Below are 20880 nucleotides of genomic sequence, written 5' to 3'. Positions count from 1 at the left end.
ATTGGTCGGCCGCAGCTGTGCGAAGCTCTCAGCCAATACGAAACCTCATCCGGTCGCAGCCGTGCAGCCTCCTGGAGGATTTTGCATAGGGGAAGTGGCAGAAAGGGGAAACGTTTCATCCAACATGCAGCCTCCTGGTAAGAACTTCAAGCATGTACATGCACACCATCTGCACAGCAATGACGGGGCCCGCAAACTTATTGCAGAAAAACAGCAACAACAACAACAACAACAACAACAGCAACAGCAACAACATGTATGACATGCGATTTCGACAGAATCTTTTTTTTTTTTTAAAGTGTTCTAAAATTGTAATTGTTCAAATTTCATCAATAACACAATTTATGAACACTGCTTGTAGAAAGTATACATTTCATGGGAGATGTTTACAACGGAACTATTAGCTGCTATTATTTTTGCGTTGCCTGTTTCGGATTGAGGCATTATCAATACAGTCAAATATTTGAGTGATTTTTTTTCTTAAACCCTTTCACAAATTGCATGTGCAATGATTTATCGGATGTTTTCACGAAGTTGATTATTAGTTCCAAATACATGTTCGTGTACTTATTTTTTTTGTTTGTTTGTTTGTTTGTTTTATTCTGCAGATAATGAGTCGACCTGCTGACTGTGCAGAATGAGTGCAAAGGCGCAAGGCTGTAGAGTTTACGATAGGTAAAAAAAAAATGTTTTTTTTTTTGTTTTTGTTTTTTTAAAAAAGCCAGAACATCGGATTTCACAGACGCGCATTGTCACAGAATGTTTGCGGGCCTTCCCGTGCAAGGCAATCGTTTATACGCTCGTAAAAAAAAACAAAAAAAAGGCGTCTTGTAAAACCAAATTGTCGACCTAAAGGTGACAAGGGGCAGCGTCTTTACGCCCTCTCGTACACAAGAGCACCCCAGCCCCATCTCGGGGTAGATACCACTTCATCATCATCATCCTCCTCCTCATCCTCATCATGCACATGGAAGCCGTTTGAGTCAGAGGAGGGAGAGTGTGATTAAGATTTCGGTGAGGTAATTGAATTGCACGAATGCTGCTTGCGCAGCAGTTTCCGGAGAGGGAGACAGCACGGTGCGTCTTCGTGAACGAAATCCTCCTCGCCGTGAGTCGACCGCGTCTGAAGTTGGGTTCTCTTGATCTCGTTGTCATGCAGGACTCCCCCATCTGGACATCGGAAGAACTGTATGGGTTTGCGTTCTCCGGCTGCGTTCAGGTCGGTACCTGCTTGCATGTTCAAAACATTTATATATATATATATATATATATATATATATATATATATATATATATATATATATATACATATATACATATACATACATATACGACAAGTATAGAGGTATATTTTCTTTATTATTAAACTGAGATTGTGCGTGTGGATTTATTTTAAAACATATATATAGAAATAAACCTACATATTTATTATAAATAAGAACACATTTTAACATATACCGATTTTATCTTTTATTGTTAATTACTATGATATCATTTTGGCAACTTTTATGAATAAAAGTATTCGCATTTCTACTAGTATTCTCATTTTAATGTTTTCAGATCTAAATTCATCTTGCAATGATATCTTTTAATTGTGTAGATTATTGCCATCTATATTTGTGCTTTGTTTTTATTTCTTTAATTCCGGTCATAAATATTTAATAGACGACCGGATTAACAAATAAATAACATTCGAATTATGTGACGTGTTGGAGCTACTTTAGTTTTTATTAGTGTTTGTGTTTTTGCGCGGTTTCAGTGACATGAACGCATAATTCGGATATTCTTGGTAGCATATACAGAATAAAAAAAAGATTCCATAAATAAGTAGATGGCCATTTGACAGGTACATACTTCAAGCTCGCTACGTTTAGAAGATCCGTAACGTGTGAATTCGGTCTTTTGCAATTTAACGGCGGAATGTTTGAATTTTCAAAATGCAATGTACAATTATTCGAAACTCCAGAAGAATAGGGAACGGTTCTGCACAGGCTTTAGGATTCCAAATATATAACTTACCAATTTAAGTGCATGAAAACAATTCAGCCCTCGTCCACCGTCCCAAAAAAATAAATAAATAAAAAAGACAACACAACTTCATGTTTCATTTTAAACTGAATCCGTGGACGTCACAGCAGTTTACTAAAACCTAGTTGAAGTGTTTTATCATGTATTATGTGGTATTTTGCACAGATGAATTTTGTCAGTAATATTTTAATGAATCAGAAGACCCAAACAATTAAAAAAATAAATAAAAACTGTTCACTATTCATTGAACGGCTTACCTTCGATATTGATTGAATGATTTTAGCGGAGGGCTAGGCAACCATTAAATTACGTTTTACGTATTGATCCAAATGTTACGTTTGAATTTGAATATCCGTTTGTTATGTGAGGCTATTTCTTTGCGTAGAAAGGATAATGATTTTTAATTTAAAAAAAAAGAAATGCTGGCTGAATAAAGTTGAGGTCAACCTGACACCAGCAAGGTGCAACGACTCCCCCATCCCTCCGAAACCCCCCTTCAGTAAATATTGCTGTTGGTTTAGAGTATCATCTATAAGGAATCGCTTCCTCAAGTCTACTTTGTCTTTAAATACTCTTAAAATTGTGTTTTATTTTGTGTGTGTGTGTGTGTGTGTGCGCGCGTGTTTTTTTTTTAATCCGGGTGCTGTGTTTACATACAAACATTGACTCTTGAAATGACATTTGTCCAAGAATGACATTTTTATTTTTTTTTATTTTTTTTTAAATGTGACTCCAAACCGATAAAACAGCGTCACATTTCCAAATGCAGCGTCAACTAATATTTGCTCATTATTGCGTGCGTGCAATAATGTGGACTCCCCCCTCCCCCCCTCCTCTATTACAGTACAGTTTGGCCCTTACGTATTCGAGGTGCTTTGGTTGCGCGCCTGCTGGCGAGCTCGTGCTAAAATGGAGGACAGCAAGCTGGCTTCTTTTATAGGCTCAAGAGCCACTCAGCATGGGCAGCATCGAACACGCCTAATGAGGGCGTGCAGCGGTGCCATGTGACGCATGGCAGCTTTTACCAGGCTGAGTAATTGCTTGTGACCTTCAGTAAACACGTCTCGTATGTCTTCGTGTTCCCAGCATACAGTAAGTCGAATTGTTACGTACATCCAAGCAGATTCATCAGCGCTGTTTACACAATGCAGGACTTTGTTTTGTTTGTTTTGTTTTTTGTTTTTTGTTTTTTTTTGGTGCAGTTTATTAAGGCAGAAAAGTGCTGGTTTGTTTGAGAGGTGCAGACTCGTCTCTGCGTGTGTTTTCCCTTATTGAAGTGAATGGCGTTTACTTGAACGCAACTTACTGCATGCGTTGCCTTCAGGTTTCCTGTTCATGCCATGACCATTTTTTTTCAAGTGTCCAGCTTGCTTTTCCTTGTGCGTCATTAACTCAAGGACAGTTTCATTGTGTTTAGCCTTCAGTTGCTTTCCCTCATGGAAAGGTTACTTGTGTTACTGAAGTGCTTAGGGACAAATCTGGCTTTGATTTAAGTGGAAATGTACCAGCACAATAGTAATATTTTCTTTTGCTCATTTCTGTTGATTTCCCCCCTTTAACATTTGACAGGCTGCTCTGCATCATAGATTTCAGAGTAAAAGTGACGTGAACATTTGTTGTCAACTTCACTGCAAAAGTGAAGGAAGAACAGGTGCGCTTTCCCCATTTGTTTTTTTTAGATGTGCTATCCCGAACACGAACAGATAAAGGAGAACTTGCACTACCACAACACTTCCAGTATGCTTCCAATCTGGTTAGGGCAGTAATTGTCACAGTTGTCCAGAACAGTACTGTTGGCATTTTTCTTCAGAGCAAACAAAGATAGCAACCAAGAGACGGATGAATAACTTCATGAGTATTTAGTCAAGAATTCTATTCTTTTGTGTTGTTGTGTTGTTTTGTTTTGTTTTCAAAACACAAGCATCGCAACATGAGTGCAGCTGCTGACGGAGATTTCTGTGCTTAAAATATCATGCAACAAAAAGGTTATACTTATCCAGGGTTTTAAAATAGGCTATTTTACTTTGATAATAGTCATTCATTCAATGAAATAATATTGAATTACTTGCAAATGTTCTTGTAGCCCTACTTGTAAGACTTCTATTTGGTATTATTATTGAGTGGTAGTGCTTCTCATTCAAGAGCCATTATTAGAAAATAGTACAATGTTAATCCTTTTAATTTTTACAATCTTTTGCAAATGAGAATCTGTTCTCAATGGCCTGACCCAAATAAATGAAGGTTCAACGAATTCATTGATTACTGAAGTCATAAAAGGTTGATCATAAGAATAGTGTCATGAGTTCTATTATATTGGGCTGCTCCAGTGGTAGTGTGATGTGTTTGTTGCATCCTTTTACAGTGTAAGAAAGTTAAATATTGTTGATGTGCATGTGTGCTTTGTCAGTGTTCAGCCGATACGTTCAATTGCTTGTTTCTTGCCTTTTTCCCGTTATAATGAGACATGACAATCCAAATCAAAATCTAAGTTCAAATATGGACCGAGGACTGGACTTTTGTGTGACTGACGAGGCATATTCTCCCCCCCAGATTTTCTGCAGTGCATGTATATTTATTTAGATTTACACATTACAGTTTATCTAAGCCAATCTATCTCGAGTCACATGAGTTGGTTAAAAGTGATTTGCATTGCATATATTTGCCATATCTGATAAGTGCTTCTCTTATTTTTTGATTTTAGATTCCAAACTATCATGTGCTATGTCCATTCCCTTGCATCATTAATAATTGCAATAAGTCATGCAACTGTGTGAAATGTCCTATACATTTTAAACTCTTTATGATATTTGTTTTGCAAAATGTGGTTCTGTTTAGAGTGCGATCTACGATTAAGCGGGGTGGGTTTTAGGGTGTGGCGGGCAGCTACGTGGTGGATCAAGATAATGGCACTTTTTTTTTTTTTTTTTTTACAGCTCAACCCTCTTGTCTCCACGTGGCAGATGAAAAAACACCCAAACTTGATTTGAAAACTGCAGCTAACAATTCATCTGCTGTTCCCAGCGGAATTTAGTAAGATTTTACAAAAAATATGAAGCCCTACAAATTTGACTACTTTTGTTCCCCACGCTGACACCCAAGAAAGTAGACACATTTGACAATGATTCCACTTGTAATTCCATTCTTATTATTTAATGATTTTCTTACTGCATGCCCTTTTTAAATAAGCGAGAAATTGTATAACCATACAATACTTGGTTGAAATCGAATATTTTAGTAAGAAAAGTGCATCAACCCCCCATGGAACAAAAATGGTTTGTTCCACCCAATCCCTCCAACCGCTCCCCAACTGGCCTCCGAGCACGCTACCGGCACGGACTAATACGCATATACAGTTGCGGTGTAATTCCCTGGCTTCAACCAGAAAATACGCTGGAACATTTCTTAACTTCTACCACTCAATACCAACACCCTATTATCATTAGAATTCCTTATTTTTCTGCATTTAGTCATAGCTCAGTGTTTATGTTGTTAGGTCTAGGCGTTCGCTGACGTTTTCACGAGCTCAGAAATGTTTCAGGTTGTCAGACGCAACGCCACTGTCGTCTGTTTCAATTGGAATGAGAGAAGCCAGCGTTTGTGCTAATATCAAAGCCAAGGCGCCACTGCTAAGCTAACTGACATCATTGCAACGCCTACAGGACAATGAGAGAAGAGCAAAAAGAAGCTTTATATATTCATATTCAAGTATTCACAAAAGTACATTTCTGTTCACGTTATTGATATGAAATAACTCCAACTTACGTTTTACAAATGTTACAAATTAGCAGGGTTACAATATGTTGGATCTACCAATCCAATCCATTCCTCCTCTGTCGTGGCTCAACATTTCCATAACCTTTATCGGATTTGATGGTTTCGTCGCAGAAAGTGTTACGCTTCTCTTTCATAAATATGGGAATCAAATTGCATGAAAATGTACAAAAGAGTTCGATTTATCTCGTCTGGGTACGAGCACTGCACCACCAAACCACCGATCATGAATCACCCCGACTAGCACAATGCATTTGATGGATTCTTAACAAAGCTAAGCAAGATTTTTCTTGAAAACCCAATATATGTCTGCATTCCGTGACTTACGCACAGTGCATTACGTTTGGACTAAATTCTCCTGAGAACGGGCGCTTGTGTTATCATACTGGCTGTATCAAGTTTTTGCAGTTTGTGGTCATTCAACGGTGCATTCAGTTGGTTGAAGTCAAATGCCAGCCACATGCACATCTGGATACCTCTGCACTTGGCTGTTGTTAGCTTGTGCAACTTCGCTGGGCTCGTCTGTTGTCAATTAGCAGAGGAGCCTAATTACTTTGGGAGCACTTCAGACTTCATCTTCCAGCTGCTGCCGATTCATGCTTGCTCTGCCTGGCTATCGGCCACGGACTTAAAAACCGTGGGTCACACATGGTTGTTGACATAAGCCTTGTACGGAATCGTCCTCTCACATGTCTGCTCTGATGTTTAACGTTAACGTCTGACTTTCAGTTCAGTACCTTTTTGGCCTCATTTCCGCGTTGTGCTGTCCTTCAGGTGAAATTTTACTCCACCGTCAGTTTGTTTCACAATTCAGATTCAGCTTTGACACATCTAACGAAGAGCCTTACATTCACTTATCCCCCGGAAGGTGAGAGGTCGAATTGTGTGTCATAAATTGTTGCAATTCTTATGTACTGCCGTGCCTGTAAGTGTAAGAATGCTGGATTCATTATCGAGAAGTTTGGAGAGGGCTATTCAAGGCCTCCTACCCGAGACAGCGTGATATTGTTTTCCACCAAACTAGAAATCAAGGACTTGGACAGGCCTTCTTTATGTCAGGACTAGGGATATTGTATTTGCCCTGACAGCTGCTCCTTTTAAGATTAATCGCCTTATGGAAACCGTGTGTCTTCTTCTCAAAACTAGGCTGAAATCAGTCAGTGAGACCTCCTCAAAGAAGAAATTTAGAGAAGAAAATGAATGTCGCCACACAGGAGAAGTGTGTGTGCAGACCTCTCGGGTTGGTTGCCAAATAGTATTTATTTTATTTTGTGTGTGTGTGTGTGTGTGTTCAAAAAGAAATCAACTCAATTCTGCTCTCTCACAATCCGTTTTAAGATTTTCTACTTTTTCCAAGTCCTGTAGTATTTATCAATGTTGAAACTGGAGTCGGTGTCAATGGAGGTCACTCATGAATTCATTGATCAGGGATCCAACTAGTGCCCTTATTTCAACTGAATCGTCTTTTTGCACTATAACGAGATTTTTTTTGGGGGGGACAATTCTATGATTTCAACGTTGTGGGAAGGTGGGTTTGGGGGAGACCGTTTTCTGTACCACGTCGACTGTACCACGGTACAGGACACAACGCAAGGCCCATGAAAAGCTTGCTTGGATGTGCTTGCTGTCAAAGAACTTGAACCATCCGAAACATTTGGCATGACCCAAAACAGGCCCTCTCTCAGGTTCCAGTCACTTGCCCCAAACGCCTGGATGATGGGACAAAAATGTTCACACTCGTCTAAGACCAACTCTACATTTGTTCCCTTCATTATTTCCACTCGGTGTAACAGCCAGGCATCCCAGTACGTTTGTACTTATAATGGATTTCCTAATTCACAAAACCACACCGTAGATATCACGCGTTCCCTGCTGGTGGCGCTCAGAGATCTAGCCTTGTACTTGATCACTACTATGGCCTGACTGAACCACATGGTCATAAATACACTCCTTTATTTCTACCCTTGTGTGCTCGCCAGTTAGGCCAAGAAGTGGGTTTGTTTTGGGTGTCCTGTGTATATTCCCGCAATAGCCGTGCTTTCAGGCCGTCCTGAATCACATACACTATGTATTCCTGCTTGTGGTCGCCTGTCATGGAGGTATTCTGCCGAAAGCTGCATAAGCGGAGTCCAACGTCCGCATAATGGACACTTGTTTGTCCCGGTGCTGATGGTTTAATTCACCCTATGTCTGCCCTCTGTGAATTGTAATGCTGTTCTGAAGTCCACATTCAACAAGGCGACACCTGTGAACGGACCTTTAAGTGAACGTGTAGCTGACTGATGTCAGAACCTCAGCCCACATGGTTATTTTTTGGTAAAATGTGGACACATTGCCTTTCAGCTCATGAAAAATGTCTATTTATTTTTCGGTGAGCGCATATTTCAGGAATGCCCCATTTCTCTCATCGGCATCCCGGCATTTAACAAGAAGGAGTTCATGCCTTTTAGGAACTAATGAAGCAGCTTGAATACATTTGACATGTTGGGCACATTTCAAGCTGACAGTCAGCGCGAGGTAAAGATCAGTTCACTCTCCAATATGGGAGCTGAGCTCACTCATCCCGGTGGTGAAATGTCCGACATGTTTGCACTGAGTTGGGACAGGCGGGTCTGCAACCAAGCCCGGACTTGCAGGCCAAGAAAAAGCCCCTCGATGCTTGCCCGTATTCCCAGGCAGACAACCCCCCCAACACCCCCCAGGGTGACGGCTTCCTTCATTCGCGCAGCCATCACGTATGTAGTGTATTTTTTTGACATGCATTGGCTATTGTTTTTACAGCCACTGTTGCTCATTTAAATCGATGCACAAGGACGAAATAAAATACGTTGTGTGCCATCACAATTGACAGAAAAGAAGAGGGGAAGTGAGCTAAGGTCAAACTGAAAGCTTAAAAGCGAGAAAACAAACAGAAACAAACAAACAATATATATTAATATACACAATTTTGTTTTCCAAGGTCCGTGTTTTACATTAGCAAATTTTCACGCACACCACCAAACAGAAAGTACAGCTACCGTACACTGAAATAATGACGATTTGGTCTCAATTTATGGAATTCTGGGTCAGTTTACTGGAACACGATGCGATTATTCTGTTGCATGAACGGCAGCAGGCGGCTACGCAGGTTTGTTGTACCTTCTGCCATCTCGCATTGAATTGTTCTGTCTGTCACTTTATGTCGCTGGCATAGATAGATGAAGAAAAATACATTATTTGTCGTCAATGGATAACAACGCCTGGGCCAATTGAGTGAAATTGGATAATTTCCCACGGCACACCGAATAATATTTCACAGCACGCAAATGTGCACAGTGGTAAGGAATCACTAGTGTGTAATAGATACTGTATAACGAAGACGAATCACCATTTTTAAAAAAAACTGCAATAAAGGTCTTTTGAAAAGGAGAATACGTGTTAGAAAAATATATGCTTTTGCACAAAAATGTATTCTGTGTAAGTATAACCAACCTCATTTAATCTTTTGTTTTAGTGCAAGGATATGAAAACAGACCGTGTTCTTCTCTCTCTGATATTGTATCCTCACTTTCTGAGACAAAGTAAGATGTCAGTGGTTGGGGGCACCAGTTGCATGAGGCAGATGATAACTGCCCATTCGTGTGTGTGTGTATAAGGCAGCCACTTGTTAGACAAGCCAGGTTGCATTTGAATGTCTTTTATGAAATTGTATTTCTGATGATTCGAAAGTACTTTTCTCGGCGCTGCGATTGGCTGGCGACCAGTTCAGGGTGTACCCCGCGGGCCCCTTGCTCATGGTCGGCTGGGATAGGCTCCAGCACGCCGGGTGAGGATAAGCAGTACGGAAAATGAATGAATGGATGGACTTGTCTTGGCTCTTGTCTACTAAACAATTTTCCTTTGAAATTATCATTTTATTTTATTTTGTCCTTCAGTTTTTATGAATGTGTAAAATGCCAGATTTTCACTGATAAATAAATACTGAAATAGTGTTAATAGTTATTGTTTCTTATTTATATATGAATTCTTTTTATATTTTTCATGTTATTTTGGCAAGTGTCAGCTTGCCTCGTGTCAGCTTTTAGCTTTCACAATATTTGTTCCGGGGCACTGCGCAATGCAGCAGCTTTTGTTTTGCAACAGAAATCAAATGGAATGTTGAGAATAATAACCAGATGACGAGATTTTTTTCTTTTTCTTAAAGAGACAGAGTTCTTCGAGAATTATTCTAACTCATTAAGTTAGTCATTATGAGCTGCCATTGGTAGCATAAATAATATCTGCTGCAGCATCATGTTCAAATTCAGTACCCTGATAAACGTATTAAGCTTAGGTGGCAAATGCCCTCTAGTGCCCATGGTATGTATGAACCAAGCCAAGGATGAAATGCAATGCAATGCAATGGAAGCTACCAAAAACACAGAGGCTAATTTAATTCACCGATAAGATTGAAAGCATTGTGAGCTTTGCTATCATAACTGAAGATGAAGATATTGGTGGAGCCCCGCCCTGTGCGACGGTGTTATTTTTCCGAACAAACAAACTAAAAGATCTCAATGCCATTGACTGATTTCCCTGCAGGCCCATATAAAGCCTACAGGTAAATATGGGTCCTGGCAACTTCCTTCAAGGCTTGGAGTGTTATAAAATGTCAAGGAGAGGTTAAGCAAGGGTAAATAGAGGGTATATTAAAAAAAGAAAATCAACTATCCTCAGTATGATGGCTTACTCTGTGGAGGTTTTAACGTGTTTTGCTCCAAAACGAAAAGTGATGGCGTTCCCTTTAAGTGAGAACACAAATGCAAGTTCCAAAATCCTGTCCCGGAGCTCATGCCCAAGACAATGAAACAATTACAATCTTTATTGGATCAGAACATTTAGAGGGAGCAACAAAGGGAAAGCGAGGATGTCCCCAAAGTAGAAATTCACAGAGCTGATATTTAACAATAATGACACAAAATTAGCATTCCAGGTTATTAAATCCAGGTTATCAGCTGATCCACAATATTCTGCAAATATAAAAGCAATAAGATTAAGAAAATCACACAAGGCGAGGAGGCTAAGGACAAACTTGATCAAATTTTCATGACTAACATACTCTAGAACGAGGGCAATCCAAATATGGGCCTGTGTCTTCATGCAGGCAGTTTTATTTTGTTCTGCTTAACATTGGTTCATTTTGAAATATGTGTCGTTTCTTTCAAAGAAAGATTCCCAAAGGCATTGGATGTTATGTTACATATATATATATATATGATATTATATATTTGACTTTATCGAGAGATTGTGTTTATGTTCATGTCCGTGTGCACATATTGACAAAATTAAAACTGACAGTCATGGATGTTCCCATTGAGTGACTTTTGTTGGCCTTTACTTTGAATTTACTAAACTCTTTTTTTTTTGTTTTTGTTTTTTTTTTAAATGAAGGCGAAATTCTACAAAACTATCAGGAGCTCATCTTTGCGTTTCTGCCGACGTGTCCAACATATTATCTACGTGTTGTCAAACGAACAATTCATGTCTGTGATGTGATTCCCTTTAAGCTGCGATGATTGTACAGCAAATGCTGTACAATACTTCAAGTCTACATTTCACATTTCACATTGAAAGCCCCTCCACATCTCAGCGCAACACATATTTCTTCTGTATGCTTCTTTTTCCATAAGTGAGCTTGCTGTGTGCTTTGACTTGATGTTATTTTGGTGTCTATGGCAACCAAGCCGGAGTGTTAATTTACGTTTAGAAAATAGTTGTGTAAGTGTAAGGATGTGACTAGTTGGGTATGGGAAGTGTCTCCTCTTTAAAATGTCTTTTATGTCAAATGTACATATACTGTCAATAGATTTTGTTTTTCGAGAAAAATGATTAAGTATGACATAGTTGGTATTATCTCACCAATGCTGAATATGATTTCAATAATGCTCATCAATCAGGTGCTGTGTCACTGAGTGTTAGCACAAGAGGCTGCCGTGTGTGTGCTTATTCTTTCAGCAGCACTGCGTAAACCAGGGGGTCACCAACATGGTGCCCAGGGGCCTGTTCTAAAAATAGTACATTGTGATTTCCTAGGAATGTTGTAGGAGTGATCATTTGGAAATGTCAATTTAGAGAAATCAAGTTTTGCATATTGATATTTATCTGTTTCCTACCTTGCTAAATTGCTGATACATATTTATGAGAAGTTAGGAACAGGATCAGTCTTCACATAGATGAATATACTTCAATATTAATAATAACGCAGAATTGAAGGTCATTTAAGCAAATGTTTAATTTCAGCCGTACTGCTAGTCCTTTGCAATAATCAGTAGCCGAGGAGTAGCTCTCAGTTCCCAAAAGGTTGGCGAGCGCTGATGTGAACTGTCTCACTGAAAATATTGAATTTGAAGATTTGAAAGAAGATTTTATTAGCCAAAACCTGCTGCCAAAAGGTTCGAGTTTAAGTTAAGAATCTACATGCGACCGTCTGCTCGCCTTTGCGATGACGCATACTAAGCCGCTCAACCCTCTTTCTACTTTGCTGAACTTGAACCCAGACAAGTACTAGCAAGTCTTGGAGGACAGGTTTGATGGGCTACTGTTAATAGTTTTCTTTTCTGCACTTACACATCCGTCTACCTTCAAGATTGGAGACGATAACAAAACATGTTTGGACCTATTTTAAAATGTAATATCATCTGTGATTGAGATGAGGAGTACACAATGTGACACCATTTCTAAAGAAAATTAGGACATCTGACTTTTTGTGGGAATTTCAAATCGCTTCTCTGGATGTGGACCAATGAATCACTTTTTGTTCTTCACCTTTTAGCACTGTGGGTCATATCAAGTTCTCAGTAGGGAGAATGCTGACACCGCGATAGCATCAACAAGGTGGTGCAAAGTGTTGACAAGTCTGCAGAATCAGCCTGCCTGGCGAGACGAGAGGTCACGGGTGATTGGGAACGCGTAGTTTGTTAGTCATGCCATCATCATTAAGAAATGAGCCGAGGATTAGTTGCCTCAATCACAGCAGATTAGACAGTGACTGGACGATTTTCACGACATTTGCTGGCGAAAAGCTGGTGTCAAATAGGCCTTAGTCAGTTTAGGGATTATCTTTTCATTTGTAATGCGTGTCATTACGATTTTGTAAGGAAATAGTAACCCTGAAAAACCGTACAGAATATTACATACAGTGATCATATCTATGCATTAATGGAGTATTAATCATTGAAGCACAATTGCTCAAATATTTGTTGACCTCTTACCATGAATTGCACACGAATATGAATCACTAATTTCAGTTTCCCAGTTCACCCAACCTCTCGTGTTACGATTCCAACTTGAATGTGCAACTTCTTTCGGAGTCCAAACTGTAGCAACGTTATTTGTCAGCAATATGTTTGTGGGATTGAGTGAGGCTCTTGACTGATGTGGAGGAACTGTTTGTCACCTCTGCAGCTCGTGCTCAGCTCCTCGAAGGAAGCTCTTACATACAAGTTGCAAACATCAAAATGTAAGAATTGCTTCACTACAGACTCAGAACAGACCAACAAGTTATACGTATTTATGAATTTGTTTTTTTTTTAATTTGACGCATTTTTCAGGTTCAAATATGCTTTTCGTTCCAAAAGTTAAAAAAAATGATAACCCTATGGAACCGAATGACACTTAATGGCACCCACCAAGTCCAAGCTGTTACAAAAATGGTTGATGGGCGGTCCCATTTTTGGATTACGGGGATGTTTCATTGTTGAAACAAAAATGAAAAGAAATCCTACACCTTTATCCAGATGCTGACTCCAATTAAATGGCTTCTCCAGTGCATCATGCACCACACACACTGCTGTCATTTTGTATTTGTTGTGCAATCCTCCTTTATTTGTCTTTCTTGGTTATTGTTTTGCTATATTTAAAGGGCTGCTGTTAGAAAAAAAAAAAAAAAAAAAAAAAAGATTGCACAACACTACCGTATCTGTCAGTTAAGGAGACACATTTATATACCGTATGTAAGTGTAACAACAACGGGGGACAACGAGTGCACTCTGCAGCCCAAATATCAGAACGAGGTGGGTACCTGAGCCAAATCCCTTTCGGAGACGTTTACATGTAAACATGTTCAGTATGCAGGTGGAAATATGGGTCGCTGGTGAATAAATATTCATAACCTGTACACTGGCGTCATTTGGAATATAGCTTAACAGCAGAAATCCGCCAGTACTGTTATTGACTTCCACCAAAGTATGGTATCTTTATTATTTGCTTTGCAGTACAGTGATGTTTCTAATAGTTTTTTTTTCCCCCTCTCATTTATTTTTCTTCGTTCGAGGGCAAAATATTACAAACAGCTCTTAGTGTAATGTAGTGCAGTTCTACGCAACTTCGAATTACAATAGAAATGGAGTAGTTGAAGAAGGATGCAAAACAGAGGAACAGGCCAAGGAAGTACCTGATGGGGGGGGGGAAAAAAGGCTAAAATTGTGCATCATAGCAATAGTAAGTACTAAGCACACTGATGCAGTCTCACTTATGCTTCTTAGTGTCTGGTACAAACACGCCATCAACAGGCCTAAAACGGAAGTCACCAATTGTATTTTTCTCCAGGAAAAAAAGCAGTGCAAGTTCTCAGGTGAGAAAAGGAAAATCAAATGAATGTCATGTGGGTCTAAACGCAAGCCTTGACAGGAAAAATGCAATAACACTCACTTTTGATTGACGCTGTCAGAGAGTTGAAAAACATTGAAAATGTTCTTTTGTCACTTGTGTTGCGGTTGTGCAGCACAGCGCTTTGCACTGGTGTAGAACTGTTCTACTTCCTTGCGTTTAACATTTTTGCTATATTGTTCGGATACATATGATGAGAGGCCCAAAATATCGGAATCCTTTTGTACGATGCCACGCATGTTCCACATCATTGTAAACGGCAACCACAACCATTAATACATATTGTTGAAGAAGAAGAAGAAGAATATTGATTTGTTATTCAAGTCAAATCTTTGTCATTTCCTTTTTGGTACAGCATTTTGTATTGAATTTCTGTGAGAAATGAACCCGAGAGTGTTGTAAAAAAGAAAAAAGAAAAAATACATCGAAGTCATCCAGCAGATGGCAGTATAGGCTCGCAGAAGTTGATGTCCGCATGGGACAATAGTCAGGTTTTGTTTTTTGGAACTCTGCGCTGTATTGCCTCTCTAAATGGTCAGCAGGTGTCAGTCTACACCAGTGAAGGTCAGAGGGCACGTCATCGCCCTCACCAGAATCAGCCGGTTGGGAATATGCTGACTGAACACTGCAGACATTTTCGGATGGTTTGTCATGATGTGGTAACTTTGTCAGTTTTTTAAAAATCTTTTTTTTTTTGTACAAGCTCATTCGTGGCTCCCAAGTCATTTGTACTTCTTCCAAATGATGAACATAAAACACACTTTTTTTGGGAGCCCATTTGTTACTTTTAAAGTAAAAAGTTGTTGGTCCTCTTCCAATTAAGACAGAACGACACAATGGTCCCTGTAATTTGCCAGAACGCAACAAAATGTATTATTTAATAGTATTTTAAGGTCTTTCCAGCCGAGGTTTGTCTGAAATAAAAACAATCGCAAAGCAATGCCTTATTTTCATGAGTTCATTTTCAGTAAATGTTTATTTAATGTGACTTTCCTCAGTTTCAAGTTATTTCAATGACCATTAACCTCAATGTACGAACAATTTTGCCCATGTTTGTATAATACACTGACTAGTCGCAACATTACATGTACCTGCACCATCTCATGAGGTATTATATCTTTATGTTTGAAAAACGCACCAGTTTCCACACTGCCCAGAGAGGTTTTACTTGAAAAGTGTGTGCATTAATCATTGTAGTTTGCATCATACAGCCCGCGGGGGAGGGTTTCTCACGTTTACATGTGTTGATTGTCCGATTTAGCTACATGAGATGGGTCAAATATGAGAAACACTTCTCACTACAATGCACTACAATGTTCAACACCAGTGGGGGGGGGGGGGCAAAAACTGAGCTATGTATAGTTTATACATCTCTTGTATTGGCTCACTTTTCTCGTGGAGACCTTCAATAAGAATGTGATTTCAAAAATTCAAAAGAAATTGCGAGAGCTACGTTTAGCTGAGCGGCGAATGCAACATGACCATTGCGCATCTGCACAGAACTGCACCAAGAAGTTGTAAAGACACCTCTGATTAATGTGACACCATAAAACAGGAAGAAAAATCAGTGACAGCAAGGCCCACATCGCTCATGGGGTTCAGCGGTGCCGACTCCTTTTTCTTCCCATCCTTCATCCGCTCCACCCGTCCCCTCCACCACGAAAGTCGAACAAATGTGCTGACATTGATCCTGTCTCCGCGCCCGGCCTAATTTCATTCCAGCCCGAGAGAGACGGCTATCTCCGAAGATCTTGACAGACAATTGTATTTACTATTTTCTTTTCACAAGCCAATAAAGGGTGAGCAGTTATTGCATCAGATTATATGAAAAACCGTTTAATGATTCCAATTTATAACTCTAGACTGAATAATGATACGGCTAAGAGCTGACAGACTATGATAAATGAAGCCTCATATAAAACATATTTAGTGTGAAGAATTGCTGGAGATGAATTGCACAGTGATACAAACTCGTGATAAAGACTAGTAAGAGCCACTAGAAGACTTGATAATGTGCTATTCATTTTGAAGTGATTTTGCTGGTTAATAAAAGAGCACAAATTAAAAATATATTTATTGTAGAGAGATGTCTGGGAATATTGCCCGATATCTCTGCAGGCTGAGCCACACTTGAAGTGGCCTTTTTCTTCAAATTGAACCCTGACTTGTTAAGCTCCGTTTCGGAATGTCACCGCATTTCATTTGATTTCATGATACATTCTCTATTGTGTATTTTATTATGATTATTATTTTTCTTTTCTTTTTTTTTTTTTTTTTTACTTTGACATCCATCAGTCAATCCACTAATCTTCCACATCTGTCAATCGGAGCAAATTTTCGGACCCTGGACGTACCGCTGGTCAAACCCAGGGTGACGTGATTCTGTGTCAAAGGTGGATATATCCCATGCGAGATCCACAAAATATGTATTTATTGATTTGTTTGTTTTCTTTTTTTGTTTATTCGTTTATGAAATAAAGTGATGCAGAATCTCATTTGAGGTTTCTAAACCCATTCAAAAAAAGATCTGCCAACCATTACACTACTAATGGCCCTATTTTCGACACCATTGTGTTCTCCCATGAGTCTCCGGCATCATCTCTGTTCATGTTTGGATGCAATTGCAGCAATTTGAACCCATAACATGTCATATAACACCCATTCAACCCTTTTTGAGTTAACGACTGTTTTATGTTGCTGAGAGTTGAAGACATCCCGCGCCGTTATTATGTAGGGAAATGTGAATGTCTTGCTGGAAATGACGAGGCTGCCATTCCATTTGAGATGCTGTAAATTGAGGCAGGTTCTTGACTTGCTTTAGCTTCAACTGTGTGCTTCGTAGAGTAGTTTATAAGCATAAGAAGAGTAGTATCATAATAGTTCATGGTTTCCTTCTTTTATTTTTTAGCTCAATTCAAGATCCAAATTAGAAATATGGTTCCTCCAATGTACGAGGTATTGCCATTACAGCTTCAAATACAATGAAATCAATTATTAAGAACATGCTTGATGATCAATAAATGGCTTCTCGACTTTTATAATGACTTTTGGCAACCAGTTCAGACTGATCTGGGACCTGTTTTGGTTACTGAGCCAAAGAATGGGGAAAAACATGTTTCTGAGATTCATATGACAGCATGCATAGTGTACATATAGAAAGGTATGTGACAAATATAAGAGTAGTGTAAAGGGGGATCAGAGTTGTTTATTTTTTTTCAATATTTTTTTGTTTCATCAAGGCTTTAATGACCACATATAATAGACTGTACTTTTCATACATTAGAATGAAACCAAGTTTTTGGTTTCATTCTAATGTATGTAAAGTACAGTCTATTATATATGGTCATTAAAGCCTTGATGAAACAAAAACAAATACTTGCACAGTGCTCTAAAGGCAGTTTAAATGATTTTTTTTAAATCACAATTTTGTTTGTTTTCCAATGACTGCCTGGATCATCAGGTGGCTTGTAAGACAGACATGTACAGACCACTTGAGAAGTGTAGACCTCCTTTTTGTTCTGCAGGGAAACGTGCCTGGAGTGCAAGGGCGCCACCCTCATCCATCCCGTTTTTCAAGCCTAAATTAGAATGATAAAAGTGCATCACTGATGAGGAAACGTAAATGAGGACAGACAATATGGCCTTCATTTAACGGTCACGAGTGCACGGGGAGGGAAGCGAATTATCTGACGTCCGTGTTGATACCTGGAGCACACATGAAACGGAGCTTATTGTTTTTGCTTTAATGTAGATATTGAAGGGTCAGAGGATGGTGAGATGAAGCCCATCAGAATAAGTGACCGTCTCTCTTTAGGAGAGCTGCATCAACAAAGGACTTGAACAGTCTGTTGTTCTTTATGAGCATGTCCTTTAACACAGATTGACATAGACCTCACGCTTATGAAGGCATATTGCTTAAAGCACCAATTAGGACCATGCAAATACATTTAGCTCCACTGCCATTCATACTGGTAGGAGTTAGGGCTTTCATTCTTCAACAAGCTTTCTCTACTTTTTTTTTTTTTTTGCACACAATAATAACTTGACTCAAAAGTAAGCTCTCATTTAACACCACATGAAATGCTATCCCTTTTAGAAATATTCACAGTGACACCAAGTACGCAAGAGAAACTTTCAATATTTGAAAAATGATCCCTCTCTGGCCCCATCCATCCATCCATTTTCCGTACCGCTTATCCTCACTAAGGTCGCGGGTGTGCTGAAGCCTATTCCAGCTATCTTCGGGCGAGAGGCGGGGTACACCCCGAACTGGTCGCCAGCCAATCGCAGGGCACATAGAAACAAACAACCATTCGCACTCACATTCACACCTGCTGGCAATTTAGAGTCGTCAAACAACCTACCATGCATGTTTTTGGGAAAGTGGGAGGAAACCGGAGTACCCGGAGAAAACCCACCCAGGCACGGGGAGAACATGCAAACTCCACACAGGCGAGAACTGTGAGGCGGATTTTTATACAAGAATACATTTTTTATTATTATTTCTACAAGAATAGCGAATCAGAGAGGGTGGTGACTGGAGGCATGACCGAAGAGTCTGTCAATCATTTGCACACACCCACCGCGCACAAGGAGGCTTGCGGAGACACACGCAGCCTGTCACAAATGTTTCTTGGCCAAATTATTTAAGTCTAGTTGGTAACAAAATGTATAAAGAAGAAATTGAACAGCTCTCAACTTCAAATCAATGGGTAAAGATTTACTGTATAACAGTCATATGTGGTTCCCAACCAGTGTGCCGGGGGCACATGAGTGTGCCGTGGAAAATGATCAAATTTGACTGAATTCATCGAAAAACTATTCATTTCTAAGAAATAATGTATCTTTATTCATCTACTAACGCCAGTGAGGCATAGTGACAGACAGAACAAATGAATGGTCTTCTATTAGATGGCAGGAAGCAAATACAGTAATTAATGTATCCACTTTTTGTGACATTTTTGTTTGTTGGTGTGCCGTGAGATTTTTCATCTGTAAAATATGTGCCTTGGCTCCATAAAGGTCGGACTGCTACATGGCTGAGCTTGGAAAACCAACCGTGATGTACACCACGTCACCGTTCTCACCGAATCATCAGGTAAGTTAAACGCCTCTCCTATATTTGTAAACAATTGCATATTCAAAGAAATAGTAATACAAATGCAAATAATGTTGCGTGCTAGCGGTCAACTCCGAGGTGCACTCTAAGGCGGCCGTAGGCTCAAGGGACACAGGGGTCCCTTCCCCCAGGCCAATTCCAGCAGGCTTTTGACGCACTCGTAGCCGACCGAGGTTCACTGAGACGGCCGGGCAAGCGCAACGAACCAGGCTCTTCCTGGTTCCGTTTTGTTGTCCAAGTTTAGTGAGCTGGGGGCATTTCTTTGGGCAGAGACGCGAGGCAGCGGGGGCGGGGACTGAAATGAGGCTACATTCAAATATTGCTAGCAGTTTTAAAACTGCATATTGTCCTTTTAATGTGAGCTGCTGTATGTTTAATTTTAATTTTTAATTTTGTTCAATAAAAAATGAACCAATAAATAAAGAGAACTTTTTAAGCTATTGCCACTTTGTTGCCCAATTAGCGCCATGGATTTGATTAAAGTTTTGCTCATATCTGAATCCTCGAGCAAAAAAAAAAAAACAACCTTGCCAACCTGCCATTGCCTCAAGTTTGTGCACAGTGAAGCGCCATCCTAAACCATTCTTGGCATTATGTATACAAAAATAAATGTGGTTTAACAAAATAAATGTTTCTCCTTATTGTCCGCATGTCTCGTGTTAAGTTTTTGTTCAAGGAATTTCTCGCAGGTGAGTCACTGGGAGATGAGATAAGAGAGTGATACAAATGGCAAAGCAAACCAATGAGAGGCTTGTAAAAACACAGGTTCTTTTTCTCAACAGATCCTCGAGATGTAGCCCATCCGTGATTGCCTGACCTCCCGTACACAGCCTAGCAACACGCTATGACCTCATCCCTCAACCACCCACCCATAATGGGAAATGAATGAGCAAAAACAATCTTGCCTTTTTCTATGCCACCTTGATATCTAAAGCGTAACGCCACACACATCATTTGTGTCCACATCTTTGGAAGGATAACTTGCATCCATAAAAAACATTTTGATCATTTCAAAATGATGCATTACTGTGTGAGCACTGTTTGACTGCAGAGTTTATCCGGAACCGAATTTTTTACTATGGAAAACGTTTTACTATGTTTTCTGTGTTGTTAAAGGCTGTTTTGATTTCCGTTCTGACGACGTGAACGAGGACATAATGTATGCACAAACGACGTGCATTGTATTTATTTACCCGTGTCGAACTGTCCGTACGCAGGCCTCCCACCCAGAAACTCAGTTCTCGTAGAAGACCTCAGGCGATGGTGAACAAGGGGCGTCTGAATGGCCCTGGACTGGCCTTTGTGCTGCCCTACTGCAGTGTCTCTTTATTTACGCA

At 39.7% G+C, this 20880-nt stretch overlaps 1 long non-coding RNA gene across 3 annotated transcripts; it reads left to right on the top strand.

The window, feature by feature from the left end:
* Positions 1–10: 10 nt before the first annotated feature.
* On the top strand, positions 11–20577 carry LOC133488062 (uncharacterized). Of its 3 annotated transcripts, none has more exons than XR_009791548.1 (5): positions 11–137; positions 609–1077; positions 1160–1219; positions 19447–19522; positions 20326–20577. It is a non-coding gene; the product is annotated as an uncharacterized LOC133488062 (long non-coding RNA). The 3 variants fall into 3 exon arrangements; XR_009791547.1 differs by having other exon boundaries at positions 135–256; XR_009791546.1 differs by lacking the exon at positions 11–137 and adding an exon at positions 2873–3120 and having other exon boundaries at positions 334–1077.
* Positions 20578–20880: the final 303 nt, after the last annotated feature.

This window comes from Phyllopteryx taeniolatus, chromosome 13 (assembly GCF_024500385.1).
Source record: "Phyllopteryx taeniolatus isolate TA_2022b chromosome 13, UOR_Ptae_1.2, whole genome shotgun sequence".
NCBI classification, from domain to species: domain Eukaryota; kingdom Metazoa; phylum Chordata; class Actinopteri; order Syngnathiformes; family Syngnathidae; genus Phyllopteryx; species Phyllopteryx taeniolatus.
Note: the sequence above shows the minus strand (reverse complement) of the source record. Positions and strands in the feature narration are given on the sequence as shown.